Source organism: Mirounga angustirostris, unplaced genomic scaffold (assembly GCF_029215605.1).
Source record: "Mirounga angustirostris isolate CCGP_5_RB_7025 unplaced genomic scaffold, mMirAng1.0.hap1 SCAF_9, whole genome shotgun sequence".
NCBI lineage: Eukaryota > Metazoa > Chordata > Mammalia > Carnivora > Phocidae > Mirounga > Mirounga angustirostris.
Window position 1 is genome coordinate 67,742,142 of NW_026991717.1, and position 15,635 is coordinate 67,757,776.

Below are 15,635 nucleotides of genomic sequence, written 5' to 3' on the forward strand. Positions count from 1 at the left end.
TTCTATAAAAGAAAAAAAAGAAAAGAGAAAGACCGTTAAAGTATGAAAAGGATAAAATAATCCTTACGGATAAAGCTAGAAATTTCTTTGTATGTATTATCAAGTAAAACAAGTTATTTGCCAACTTAGCAAAGAAAGACAATGCTCTTATTCGTGGGCTTTGTCTATAATAGGGATAGATATCACTCTGAATACCTATAAAAACAGATTAAATATATGCTACCAAATTTAAATATTTAAATTGCTAATATGATTCTCCAGGTGGGACCAAATGAATCACACATGTCTCCCCATCTCGAGGTCAGTTGATTAGCAACTTTAATTCCATCTGCAACCATAATTCCTACTTACATATGTAATCTCACACAGATTCACAAGTTCTAGGCTTTAGGACATGGACATCTTTGCAGAGGCCATTATTCTACCCTGTGAGTTAATAATTGGATGGGCACCTAAGAGTTCACTATACTAGTCTATCAATTTTTATAGGTTTTAACTTTTCCAAACTAAAAAGGTAAAGCATAAATAAATGTAGGACCTTATATCATCCAAGGAATTCTGTCCAGGAGAGAATTCCAAGTTCAGTTACAACCTCATTAGTATTCAGCCTCTTAGGAAATTTCCATATTTATTTCCAGTGAGCTTTCTGAAAAAAGATAAAATAATGCAACAATTTTAAAACTTAAAAGTATAAAAATATAGGCATACATTTTACTTCCAGCAAACAGCCCTTCCTCAGATTTAATCTCCCCCCCCATGCAGAAAAAAGGCTTAAAATGATTTTTAGAAATACTCATTACTCATTACAGATTCTTGGATTCTTCTAGGTTTGGAGAGCTCTTTTATATCATCTAGTCCAGGTACTCCCTGACACAGGACTTTCTGCCAAATGATTACCTACACGTTTATTGAACATCTCCAGGGGTGAGGGATGGGAGTCACACCCTCCAAAGTAGTTTATTTCATCTTCAGACAACTACAATTATTAAGATTTTGTGACACCGATACAGCTATGGAGAATAAGTATACTACTACTTCTACATAACAGTCTAGAGATATTGGAGAGTAGCTCAGATGTCACCCGAAGGCTAAATACCTTTAGTTCCTCTGGGCATCTGCGGCAATCCAAAATTGCTAACGAATAAAGACTGTGTCCCTATGGAATATTTTATCGGAAGTAAACTTGTCACTTTAAGTGAAAATTCCCTAACAACTCATTTATCTGATAAGTTGAATCATAATACATTGGGAAAATCTAGAGAAGGTTTTACCCATGGCTCTACTCCAAATGCCAGCCTCACCGATTTTCTGGGATTCTTATCTTCCATAGATAGGCTATTTCAACTGGGTACTAAATAACCATTTTTGTCCTGGGATAGCCCTAGACATAACTGCCCTGCACACCTATGAGCTGTGAGCATAAATGACTGGATTAGGGAGGTCAGAGGAGCTCAGAGTGGTACAATTGAAGCTTCAACTTTCACTGAAGACCTTTCATTGTATAGGACAGTTGAATCTCTGCTCTGTAACTTGAGAGAAGCCGATCTCTTTCCACTTATTAGCAGATTTTAAAACCAATTTTACCTAAAAAATAAAATTTCACAGAAATTACAGGTTCCATTTTTCATTTTTCTAGTACCTAGTTTGACAAGATTTGCTGAGAAGCTTAAAGTAACACAATTAAACAAGAGGCCATGACCTTGTAAAAATTAAAGCTTTTAATTTTATTACCTCAGGAAAACCTTGGTTCTAATAATAGGTATAGGAGGACCAGAGCCAGTCCACTAGATTTCACTGGACAAAAAGGATAGATTCTAGACAGAATTAACATAGATATGAAATAGGTGGGGAAGAATTGTCCAGCTGACTTAGGGGGCTCATTTCTCACCACCTTACAACATAGTTAACTGCCTCAACTTTTTGTCAGGCAGGCCCTCAACTGTAGGGCTGATTGAAAATAGAAACCAATAAAGGCTCTGGTTGAGATATTTTGCCCTCAAAGCTAATCAGTGACTTTTCTGAACTGAGATCTTTTCTCCTCAATGGCTTGTTTTATACTGTTGTTGACTCTGGGCATAGTAGCTCCTGGTGGGAATCCATTGTTTATTCCATTTTCAGGAAGGATGACCTCTGTTCCCCCAAATCATAGACGTATTACAAGACCACTTGACTATACCTGAATCATACACAACCCACATGCCTGACCAATTGCTTAGTTACTCAGGACATCATGAGGAACTGGTGACCTTTAGATCTAGCCTACTGCACTACAAACTGCCACCACACTGTCATGTGTTCTCCCATTTCATGAAGATAGCTACCAGGAGAGCTTTCAGATTATGTGTAGCTTTTATTAACTTTTGCCTCTGAGGACAGGACTCAGTTATAGGCCAAGAAACACAAGCTCCACACAGACTACTCTCATCCTATCTCTCTAATGTTTACACAAAAATAGAGTCAGATGACTGACACTAGAATTAGCTTCTGTCAGGATGATCTTTTAACACAGCAGTTAAATTTTTCATAGTTTGTGTTCTGTCCCCTCTTCTTTTGAACTTGCTTCTAAACAATCTTAGAAGCAGATCTGGATATACTCAATTAAAGCTCCTTTATAATAGAGACTATTTGGCTGATGCAATTTGGGTCTTGCGAACTCAGAATAGCCTAGACAGGCAATTCCTCCTGCTAACTAATCACTGTCAAAAGGAAGAGCTACATGTCAACATGTTAGTGAATTCGTTAGAAGAATGCATCTTTTTTTTTTTTAAGATTTTACTTATTTATTCATGAGAGATAGAGAGAGAGAGAGGCAGAGGCAGAGGGAGAAGCAGGCTCCCCGTGGAGCAGGGAGCCCGATGCAGGACTCGATCCCAGGACCCTGGGATCATGACCTGAGCCAAAGGCAGACGCTTAACCGACTGAGCCACCCAGGCGTCCCAAGAATGCATCTTTTACTTGGCTTAAAAATAACAAGTCAAGCAACAAGTTAACTTATTTATTTGGATTGGTACAAATATCGTGAATAAGTCATCTTAGCAAATATTTGGGCAATAGAATTATTAAAGACAGACATTCCACGAGTGCTTTATTAAGATTGTGTTTTGATGGAGGAGGCATTTGGTTATACCTCCTTTAAAAATTATTTTCAAGTTGGGGCACCTGGGTGGCTCTGTCAGTTAAGCACTGACTTGATTTCAGCTCAGGTCATGATCTCAGAGTCGTGAGATCGAGCCCCACATCAGGCTCCATGCTGAGCGTGGAGTCTGCTTGAGATTTTCTCTCTCCCCGTCCCTCTGCCCCTCCCTGGCCTCTGCTCAAAAAAAAAAAAAAAAAAAAAAAAAAAATTTCTCAAAAAGAAATTATTTTCAAGTGAAAATATTACCAACTATATCTATCACCCATCTGTCCATCTGAATAAATGACTTCAAAGTAATTATTTTGAAAGAGTCTGGCCTTTTCCAGTGGGTACAATTTCAACTCACTCAGCCTAGGCTGCCATTCTTTTCTCAACTGGTTCTTTAACTTCCACACAAAGATAACTTCATTGCATCCTTTCCCTCATCTTTTCTCATCTTTCACCCTCATTTTTACTCATTCTCTGTATACTGCTTAAAATTCCATATGTAAGAATATTTAATAAATGAGTGGATAGACAGAGGGATAGATGGACAAATTTGTCCTGCTTAAGAATGAACCTAAGCCCTTTTCTGTAGTGCATCTTAGCGTTTATTAACACACACTCCTGATGATCTTTCCAGCCTCATCTTTTGACATTTCTCACTACCCACCTGCCACACACATACACCAATAAACTGAAGTGGTTACAACTCCAAAAACATACCAGTTCCTCCTTGGGACACGTTTCTTTACCATTTGGAACCTCTTATTCTTATCAGAAAAATGGGAATGATGCCTACTTATAGAGCAGCTGTAAGAATTAAAAGCATTAATTTATGAAAAGCTCATAACATGGCGTCTGGCACATAGTAAGTGCATAGTAAATGTTACTTATTATTGTGATTGCTGCAGTAGTGATGATCGTGTCTTCCCCCAAACCCACGGCTTTACACATATTTTTTTTTCTTCTGCCTAAAATACCACCTTGTCCACCTGGCAAATTCATGTTTATTTTTCTCAGTGAGGCCCTCCCTAACCCTTACAGGGAAAGTTAGGCTCTTCCTTGTCTGTACATTAAAACATTTTCATAGACCTTTATTATCATGTTTAAGGCATTGTACTCTAATGATGTCTGACATCTTCATGTGTTTCTTTTCCCCACTAGATTCTTAAGGTGGGGGACATGATTTCCTCAAGGATGTCCCTGACACTTGGTATGGAATAGAACATCAATATATGGGAAAGAAGGAAGAAAGGAAGGGAGGGAGGAAGAGAGGAAGGAAGGAGAAAGGAAGGAAGGGAAGGGAGAGGAAAGGAAGGAGAGGAAGGGAGAAAAGAAGGAGAGGAAGGAAGGAGCAAGCAAACGAATGAATCCAGTCCTCTGGCAGCCATCCTGTCCTCCATCATTCCTGGAAGATCCCCAACAGTGATGCATTGATCTCATTTACAAATTCTGTCAGTGCGCTGATTAACAGTTCCCAAGTTTATCACTCAGGGCATAAATAACTCTGGCTCTGGAAGATATTAATTCATTTGCAGTGACTAATTTGCCTCCTATTTGATGATAATGCCAACTATTGACTAAGGCAAAATCCCTTAGCTTGCCAACCAAAAAAAAAAAAAATCACTTATTCAGAAAATGGCTCATATAGGAAAGAAGCAGCTGCTTTTGCAATTGACACAAATGAGCCAAAATTTGTTTCTCTAGAAAAAAATTCCTTCCGGTGATTCATTTAGCTTCAGTGGTGAGGTTTTGGTGGAGACAACAGAAGTCGAAAATGAAGGATAAGGGAGTACCAAGAAGGTAAGCATATCAATTTTCTTCATCATTTGCTTTCTCTTTGATGATTTTCCCTGTCTAGATTCCTAAGTTATAGATGCAGAGTTCTTATTGATCTAGCCTCTTATATTGGAGAAAGAAAATTCACTCAGAAAAATAAAATTAATTGTAAACTGGAAACATTTTCTCATAAAGAGCAACAGTTTTTCTCCCTTGATGTGACAAAGATCTTCTTTACTAACTTCCTGTTTTGGAAGATACTGTTCATTGACAATAGAACTCATAAAGGTGAGGAAAAGTGTCCCATTTTATGAAACAATATTTCAAGCTCTGGAAGTGCTACAATTTATAAGTTTCATCAGATAACCTGTTAGACGATCCCAATGGTAATAGGGTTGCCAGATTTTTTTATGGTAAAAGGATGTGTGGCAACTAAAATGTAGTTGACGTTGCTATTCACACACACACACACACACACACACACACACACACACTCCAGTACTCTTACCACCAGTGGAGGGAATGACCAGATGTAGTTCGAAAAGTCTGCTCTCTTCCTTCAACCCAAGTTCTTTCCCATGCCAGTGTGTTTGTGGGACCCAACCATGGCTGAGGAATTCCTCCTTCTGAAACAGACTTAGCCCTTCTCTTAGGAGCTGGCTGTACTCTCTCCTTTCTACTCACTACATCACCTCTTCTCAAAATTATGAACCAAGAAACCATCTATGATTAATCCTACTCCACTCTTACTCTGTTTGCATCTTCAAATAAAAACGTTTTCTGTTTGTTTGACCTCTTTCCCAACTCTGTTTGGCTCTTTTATAATTATTCTTGTCACTTTTGACTCTCTGTCTCATATCCAACTGCCCCCCCTCCGCCATTCTTACTCCCAAAATCCTACTGCAGACGTACAGTTTCTACCCCTTCCAGCTTATCCTACACATCAATGTATGTTTCCTGAGTCACAATTCAGAAAAAGGTTGAGTTTTCTTAATCTCTTAAACCCTTTGCAGCCTGGAAATGGCAGTCTATCTTTTCAGCCACGTCACCCCCCATTTGGACATTTGATTACTACCTCCCTCACCCAAACCTTCTCTAGATCAATAAAGGATATGACCAGCCAGCCAGTTACTCAAGTAAAAACCCTGGGAATTATCTCTGAGTCCTCTCTTGCACCCCCCACATTCAATCCACCACCAAGCCCCTTGACACCTACTTGCATAACATCTGCCCAGTCTGTCCATTTGAATCAACACCTATCTGAACCACCATTATCATCTCATTGGGCAACTAGAGTACTTCCCGTTTGGTCTCTTCTTGCCTCTCTACAATCCAGTTTCCACACATCTGAAGAAAGCTACGTTAAAGCATAAATCAGATCACATAACACCCTGTTTAGAACCGTCCAGTGACATTCCATTCTACCCAGAATAAAATCTGTACTTCTGCCTCTATGTCATCTGGCTCATGTGGACCTGTTTGACCCCCGCCGTTAGCACCTTAGCATCTCCCACTATGCAACAACCTCACTGTCCTTCCTTATATTCTTCTTACATACGTTTTCACTGAAAGCCTTCACTAGCTTTTTCCTTCTCCCAGTAATGCTTTTCCCCCTAAACTTTGCATGGCCACTATCTTTGTCGTCGAGCTCTCAGCTTAATATACCCAATATCAAGTAGCTGCTAGGACATTGTCACCACACCCTGCATAGCACTTATCTGATATTTCTTTTTGGTTTTTTGATTGTATGTTTATTTTCTGTCTTGTTCACTGCTGAATTCCCCCATCTCTACAACAGTGCTTGGCTCTCAACAAGTGTATGTAATGGATAGATGAACCTTACTTTCCCATCTCTCTGCCCTGTCCACAACACTGGACAGTATTCCTGATGGGGAATGATAGCATCAATGACCAGAGGTAGATTGGGTTGTAGACTTGACTACAGGGGACCGTCTTTGTTGAATGATAGTTGAGAGATGAGGTCACTTAAGATCTTCAACATCAAACTAAGAAAGTTTGGGTCAAATCTGATAAGTTATGGAGGTCCCCTTCTTAAACCTAGGTAAACAGAGACTGTGAATTCCATGAAGTCAATGATGCTTACTTCAGTCACTGCTATAAACCCAAGGCCTAGAACACACTGGGTACTCAATAAATCGTTGAAAGTCTTAAGTGAATGAATGGACATGGTATAATCTTTAGGAGTCTTTGTTTGGAAATAGTTTATAAGTCCTAATAGAGATAAGAAGACTATAGAATAGAATTTCTTAAAATCTGGACAAGGGATTATATGTAAGTGATTTATTAAAATGCAGTTCCCTCTGCCTTTCCTAAGACCACCGAATCACCTGAGATTGGGATCAATAATCTGACTGTTATGAGTTTCCTTTGTTTCTTCTAAGCACACTACAGTTTGAATGTCTGTCCTAGAAGGGTTGAAATGATGACAGGCCCTAAAACAGTATCTGTATTTGAGGGAATTCGTGAATGAGGACAAGTTGCCAGAGTTTTGCAAAGTATAGGAAAGAGTCAGAATAACTGTTTCCAACCTAGCAGGCAGAGAGAAGGACACTGGCATGATAGAATACAGAACACTCATGCACCAGTATGAAAAGGCTTCCTCTTTTAAAAATGTGGAAGGTAATAGCTTTCCACCTTTTGGGAAACGATGTAAAAGCACATGTAAGGTGAAATGTGAAACTAAGCTAAGAAAATTATGTGTCCCCAAAACCATGAAAGGTACTACACTATAATAAATACCAAAGGTGTTTCCCCTGCATTCCATAGTGTGAGAGGGCTGAAGACAAATATGTCCCATTTCTTCTTGTCAAAACGTATATTAAAGGCATGCTACTCCTGTTTATTTCATAGTGAAAGCATTGCATATGTCTCAGTAAATAGCTCTTTGTGCAATAAATCCTTGAAATTGGCTTCCTCCCAGCCATGAACAGATATAACATTGGAGCAATGCTAGAAAGCAAGGAAGCAATGCCAGAGATCTAATTTGAGGAAAGATCTGAATGCAAATGTCTCCAGCAAATAGTAACATTTTAGGAAGTTGTTCAGTTTTCCATAGTTCAGATTTTATTCATTATTCTTAGGCTTTAGAATCTAGAATCCATACTTAGAATCAGATTTTTTTTTTTTTTTTTGATGTACAGATGGACTGAGGCCAGTGAATGCTACTCATGAGAAGAAATCTTAAAACATGGAACTACTTTGGGCACCTGATAGCCTCTGTATTTTTGTGTTATGGGAAACCTGACATTTAGAATACCCAGTGAGTTAAATACCCAAAAGTAAATCAGCCCTTCCCAGCATGATGGCTAAATGTTTAATATAAGCATGTAGACTAGTCATCATAAAACCCCAAGTTCCTCTTGTCAGTTTCCAGTTAATCACTATCACATGAGAGAAGTGAAGTTAAGGAAGGTCGGCTGACAGAAGTGAGTATTGGAACAGGCCGACGACTATACTCATGAGACTGCTTGCTTCACTGTAACCGTCTTGGAAGCTCTGATTTTTTTATTTGAGCTTGTTGCAAAAGTAAAGATAATATATTGGTAGATTCTATGTGAATTGTTCTAAAGATAAGACCTTTCTGTTTTTTCTCTAAGCTGAATAAGAAGTAAGGTTGATGCCGATTTAAAAAAAAAAAAAAAGCCGAAAAGAGTAAAACTACTGGTTGAAAATTTATGCCATAAAATTTGAGTCACACATCAGTGATGTGGGGATACAATAACCAATCACTTCACTGTCAAGGGACCTGTGACTGTCTTGCCAAAGAAAAGGCCAAAAGCTAATTCAGGCAGTATACTTGACAGTAACAATTTCCTCACTACCACCCCCCCCAAAAAAGTCTGATGAAATCAACACATCCCTGAAGAGAACATATTTCAACATAAAAAAGGATCATAATTTGCTTCATAAAGTTCTTTGCTTCCTAGATGACCATTCCTGGGGCATCTTCATACAGGAATTCTAGGTCAAGAAACTGAAATCTGGGGTGCCTGGGTGGCTCAGTCGGTTGAGCGACTGCCTTCGGCTCAGGTCATGATCCCAGGGTCCTGGGATCGAGTCCCACATCGGGCTCCCTGCTCTGCGGGGAGCCTGCTTCTCCCTCTCCCACTCCCCCTGCTTGTGTTCCCTCTCTCGCTGTGTATCTCTCTCTCAAAATAAATAAATAAAATCTTTAAAAAAAAAAAAAAAAAAAGAAACTGAAATCTGATGAGAGAAATACTTTAAACTTTTTAAAGCATGCTAACAATTCCTCCTGGACAGTCTCAGTTCAAATACTGAAAGAAAGATCTTGAAGTTATATATGCATTCAGTCAATAAATACTTATGTACAACTTCATATCTGCATGATATGTTTCAATGCCAACTATCAGAACCATGCTCAGCTTGATCCAGCAACGAGAAGGAAGCTAAGTGACCCCTCCCCGCCGTGAAGATCCTCAGACTGTCTGAAGCCTCAAAGCATAAAGCCAGTGGCTTCTTTTGCTTGGTCCCCTCACCATCCAGGCGGTCCAGATAGGGCATGTCCAGTGCAGAAGCAGAGGAAAAGGAAAGAAGTGATCTTTATCCAAGGCTCAGAGCTTTGGACATAAATGTTAAGTCAAATGTTCCAAAAGAGAAAGAGCCCTTCTTTGTCCTTGGCTTATTGTGCAACAGCGAACTTTAAAAATATGAAGACCCTCTTTCTTCATCTTAATACTGTGATACTTCTATCATTTTTATCACTTTCCCCAACATGGATAAAGATCTAGTCATACACTAGATGGGAAAAGTGTTTTCTTTCTGCAAAGAGATATGTTCTTGTGGTTTTCTATGTCAAGGACAACTGAGCTCAGTAGGCATAAATTCAATTTATTTAGAGTCTGAATTTATACAAGACAGAAGACATTTTATTTTCACTCAAGTTTGGCCTTAAAACTATGTCACTTTGTTCTGAAGGTGTATTTTTGTTTTTGTAGATATTAGATTTATAGACCTTTTGTGAAGGATAGATAATATCATTAAGTATAGGTGTATTTTAATCAATTAGCAAAGTGCTAATAATCAATTGCATTTAGTGAATGAATGTTTAAAAAAAAACTTCAGAATTCACGTTTTCAAACATACTGTGTTACTCTTTCATTATTCATTGGGTGATACCATTGTAATTACCTGGAAACAAATAGCCCCTGACTAACGTTTCCCTGGGTCTGGTCCTCCTTTCAACAGTAACTAATTAAATGTGTTTCGAAAGCAAAAATTAAAAGTAAATTTCATCCTTTGTAGTCAAGAAGGACAAAATACTTTTTTTTTCAGATTAGACTGCTTTTTATCAGGCATTAAAAACCATAGCACCAGAAACATAAACATAAGAGAAGTAAGTTGCTTTCAATAACTTAGCTTAAAAATGATTAACTCTGGGTCATTTCTCAAAGTCCATCTTCTGTGTCAGGAAAACAGAGAAATTTCGAGATACAGAATACTTTTCCTAAATATTTCCAATCCAGGCCTCCAACTGGTTGATAAGTAGGTAAAGAAAGAATTAGGTAACAATGGCTCAGGTGCATAAAAAGCTGACATCAAAAACTCGAGGGTAAAGGGATGCACACTTTCTTCACACTGCTGCTACAAAGCTAAACTGTGTCAGTTATGGAAACTTTCTAGCTCTACCTGGCTTTTCTATCCCTCCCATTCTCAGTCTTTTCTTTTTTTTTTTTAAGATTTTATTTTTAAGTAATCTCTGCATCCCAGGTGGGATTTGAACTTCCAACCCCAAGATCAGGAGTCACATGCTCTACGGACTGAGCCAGCCAGGCACCGCACCTCCCATTCTTAGTCTTCAGGAAGACTGTGCACAAACCACACAGAGCAGGTTAGCAGGCTTCTCTGAGATTGGGAGGGACTCATATCCCTTCCATTTTTTGAGGCTCCCAGTACACTAAAAATTAAAGATGTGTTAAAATGAGGTTTATGAAATTTGTGGCATGTTTTAAAAGTTCAATCTTGACAATGAATCTCAGTGACAGTGTGGATAGCCTCATTAGGAGACAACATCAGGAGACTAAATCTGAGGCCCTACATGAAGATGAGAACAGACCAAACGGCTCCCCTGCTCCCTCTATAATTAGCCTGCTATTTACTCCCTGCTTTCATTCTCTCGCGGTTTTCTAACAGGTTTCTCTGCCACCAGTATTTCACACCTCCAATCCATCCTCCATCACGCTGCCAGAGTGATCTTTTGAAAATGCCTGTTTGATCATGTTATTTCCCTGTTTAAAACCCTCACATTTCCAGTCATCTGCAGGATGAGTCAGGCCGCTTCACAAGGGGACCACGGAAGCCCTTCCTCGCTCCAGCCGGCCCGGCTCACCACCCCATTCCCACCTCCCAGGGCATTCCTTCTCTCCAGCTTAGCCTCACTACTCTGCACGCATTGGTCTGCTCACACTGTTCTCGGAGCCTGGATTGTTCTCTCTTTCTGCAGTTGCCTGAGAAGCACCTGTTCTTTCTTCAGGATTCACCCCAGCCTTCATGACCCCCTCAGGAGGCTCTGGCCACTGTCCTCTTTCTGGCCCCATTGTACCCAGTTACTTTCGTCATGGTCTTTATCACAACGACCACACTTACTCGCTTATGAGTTTGATTCCCCTTACTACGCTTAAAGTTTCACCATTCCATTTTTGAATCTTAAAAAGTACCTTAATCTTGGCTGATAAGAGTTAAAATAATGTTACTGAAAGACTTTTATAACGGATAAGTAGAACTATGTTTTGCAGGGGAATTCTATGTAATTTTTAAAAAGCCATCAGCTTCTAAATTCCCTGAGCTTCTAAGCCTCTCCATGACAATCTCCATACATCTCTTCATCTTCTCATATTTAAATCTGCTTCTCTTCAAGTACTGAGGGACAAGAAAATTTTAAGTTTCTATGCAATTTTATTATTTCTCTCTTTGGTTTTATTGCTGCAGTATTTTTTTTCCTGCTACTTGTTCATCTCAAATGTATAACGTTTCTGCTATGTGGTAGATTAAGTGACATTCACAAGCCTGGCCTGGTCACCCCCATACCATCCAAGCATGATAGACTGTTCTGTGGAGAAATGTATTTTAAGTTGCTAACAATCTGCCTCAAAATTCTTTTGGAATTTAGCACCTTTATAGGTTGTGGATTCTCTACTGAGGTTAGGAAACCTGATATGTACTAGTTTAAGGTATTCATTCAGCAAATATTTATTGATTAACATTTGCCAGGATGAATGTCAGGCTCTAAGGAGAGGGAGTGAGATAAATTAGGGCCTTGCCTTCAAGAGGTTTACAATCTACCCGTAGATTTTGCCAAAAATCGGTATATTTCTCTTTCTGCCTCTCCAGTATTTATTGCTGCTCCTGAAAACAGATAAATTCTATTTATGATCTTAGTCACATGGAAAACAGCTATTATGAGAATAGTAAATTAACATTTATCCTTCTGAGAAGCACTTCATAGATATTAGAAATATTTTGTCATGTTTGTTTCCTTAAATACTCATTTAAGATCATAATCGTGGAAGAATATTTTCCTTTTTAATGAATTTCCCTCCATCTCAAGGAGACTTGTGATATTTTGTTATTTCATAATATCTACACCGATCCTTGAACATCCTTTTGGAAGGATTCCTCAAACTGTACATTCATTTTTGTAGCCCTCTTTTTCTCCAGTCTAGATGAAAGATCCATCCAATATTTGAGGCCCTCAGTTATTGTCTTCTACCAAGAGAAAAAGGATAATGGGTCTAGAGATGTAAGGTCTTTAACAATGTACAACCCTAAGCATTTAATATGTGAATTAGTGGTCTTTAAATGGTTATCCTTTAAGCAGATCAGAATTATTCTTGGCAACTAATGGATGTATCTGTACAATGGAATTTGCCCATTAATGATAGAAGGGTTTCTAAAGATCTTTTAACATGAGATAAATAAAGCAGTAGATCAACAGAAGATAGGTACATTTCATAATAATCACTCTGAAAGAGCTATTTCAAGTAATAATTACCCACTCAGAAATGATGGGGGAATTTCTAATGGCTATAACTCTAAGATTCACTTACCATGTGGCAAGACAAATCTGCTATTTCCCCAAGCTTAAAAAGGAAACATTCATTAATGGGAAAATAATGTCTTAATTCACTCTCTTAACATTTTTAAATTAAATTAATAAAATACAATGTTTTCATCTCTACAGTTTTACTCACTTTCCTAAGGATAATATTTTTTAAAATCTATCCTTCCGTGCATAAAAAGCTGACAAAACAGTGTATTCCTTTCCTGTTCCCAGGCAAGCCTTCCTTCTATAAGACATACCTTCCCTTTCCTGATAAAAAGTTATTCTCACTAACCATTTCAACTTTTGGTAGTCTTTTCTCCTAAATCTCCAGTTTAAATCGGTTGATATGTTGTGGCTTATCTAGTTGTATAAACCTCTTTCTATGAACTTGGCCGCACAACTCAGAAAAAGCAATATGTTTTCCTGGTGCCAGGCTGAGAAGAACAAAGAGGCCAGTCCCTACTCCTTAGAGTTGAGTAAAGGGAAGGAAGGACAGCTCTGTCTTTCCTGGAACTTTCTTCATTTGTAGGCTTACTTATTCAATTGGTACTGGTGTTAGGAGATGTGCCAGAAGGAACTATCAGTGGAAAAGTAACTGGGGAGGAAGCCAGAAGTCAAAATAAAGTCAAAACAAACATTCCCATATGTATAAAATTAGGGATTCACAAAAGTCTCCAAATCTATTGTTGTAAATATCAGGGGTCAACCGCACTATTTACGATGCTTAAATATGACATAATTTTTGTTACTCTATGTGAATATTTTTTTTATTATTTTTAATTTGGGTAAAATACAACATTTGCCATGTTATCCATGTTTAATGTAGAGTTGAGTGGCTTTAAGTGCATTCACACTGTTGAGCAACAACCACCACTATCCACCTCCAGAACTTTTTCATCATCCCAAACAAAAACTCCGATTCCATTAAACAATAATTCCCCATTCATCCCTCCCTCCAACCCCGGTAACCACTATTCTACTTTACATCTCTATAAATTTGACTACTCTAGGTACCACATATACGTGAAATCATACAATATTTGTCCTTTGCGTGTGGCTCATTTCACTTAGCATAAGATCTTCAAGGTTTATATATATTGTACCATGTGTAAGAATTTCACTCCTTTTAAGACTAAATATTCCTTGTATGTATATATCACTGTTGTATATATTCTGTTTATCCAATTATGTGTTGATGAACATCTGAACTGTTTCCACCTTTTGGCTATTGTGACTAAAGCTACTATACACATGGGTGTACAAATATCTGTTTGAGTCCCTGCTTTCCATTATTTAGGGTATATACCCTGAAGTGGAATTGTTGGATCAGTGGTACTTGTGTGTTTAATTTTTTAGGACCTGTCATACAAATTTTGAGGAACTGCCACGCAAATATTTTTAACAGAACTAATATAGTTAGTTTAACGGTTTCAAAGCTTAAATTCAAATAATAATTATCCTCACTACTGGTTTCAGTAAAATAATTGAAATAAACATCACACTCACCCTTTAATAGCTTTTATTTGCTGGTACAAACATCTTGTACAAATTGCACTGTTTCTAGTCCAGGATGTCTACAACCATATGTGCTCTTTTATTTCTCTGGAAGCTGTCCATGGATTTTTCTTGGTGATTCGTGGCTTCTGATTCTTAATTATTAATTGTGTTTTGATGGCAGAAACCCAAAAGCAGAAGAACCATCTACTGTGAAATTTGTTCATCAGAATTTAGGTTCACCTTGTGCACTGCTGGTGGGCACGTAAATGGGTGCAGCCACTATGGAAAACAGTAAGAGGGAGCCTCAAAAAATTAAAAATAGAACTACCATATAATCCAGCAGTTCCACTTCTGGAAATATGTCTGAAAGGAACAAAAACACTAATTCAAAAGGATACATGCATCCTTATGTTTATTGCAGCAATATTTATTATAGCCAAGACATGGAAACAACCTAAGTGACCACTGACGGATAAATAAAGAAGTTGTGGTATATATATATATATATATATATATATATATATATATATATATATATATATATATATATATATATATATATATATATATATAATGGTATATTAGTTAGCCATAAAAGATGAAGAAATCTACCATTTGTGACAACATGGATGGACCTTGAAGGACCACAAACTCATAGAGAAAGAAACCAGATTTGTGGTTACCAGAGGCAGGGGATTGGGAGGAGGAGGAATTGGAGAAAGATGGTCAAAAGGAACAAACTTCCAGTTATAAGATGAAGACATCCTGGTGATGTAATGTACAACACGATGGCTATAGTTAACACTGTTGTATGATAAGCAGGAAAATTGTTAAGAGTATAAATCCTAAGAGTTCCCCTCACAAGGAGAACATTTTTTTCTTCCTTCTCTTCTTTATATTGTATCTATATGAGACGACAGATGTTAGCTGAACTTATGATAATCATTTCACAGCATATGTAAATCACACCAGCTACATAGCTAAAACTTATAGAGTGATTTATGTCCATGATTTCTCAATAAAACTGGAAAATAAATAAAAAGTGAAGAGTTAAAATAAAGGATTTAAGTTCACATTTTCTTTTACCCCAAGGTAGTTTTTACTTACTTCTTCATACAAGTCAGAAAAAAATGACAGTTATGATCATGGTCTGTTAACTTT

At 37.9% G+C, this 15,635-nt stretch overlaps 2 long non-coding RNA genes across 2 annotated transcripts in view; one reads left to right on the forward strand and one right to left on the reverse strand.

The window, feature by feature from the left end:
* Positions 1-205: 205 nt before the first annotated feature.
* Positions 206-15,635, reverse strand: part of LOC129046531 (uncharacterized) — a 112,132-nt gene continuing 96,702 nt past the window's right edge. The window contains exon 3 of the long non-coding RNA XR_008508077.2: positions 206-646. This is a non-coding gene — a long non-coding RNA (uncharacterized LOC129046531). The remainder of the gene's footprint in view (positions 647-15,635) is intronic.
* The window catches only part of LOC123861364 (uncharacterized), a 34,066-nt gene continuing 23,229 nt past the window's right edge, over positions 4,799-15,635 (forward strand). The window contains exon 1 of the long non-coding RNA XR_010405071.1: positions 4,799-4,921. This is a non-coding gene — a long non-coding RNA (uncharacterized LOC123861364). The remainder of the gene's footprint in view (positions 4,922-15,635) is intronic.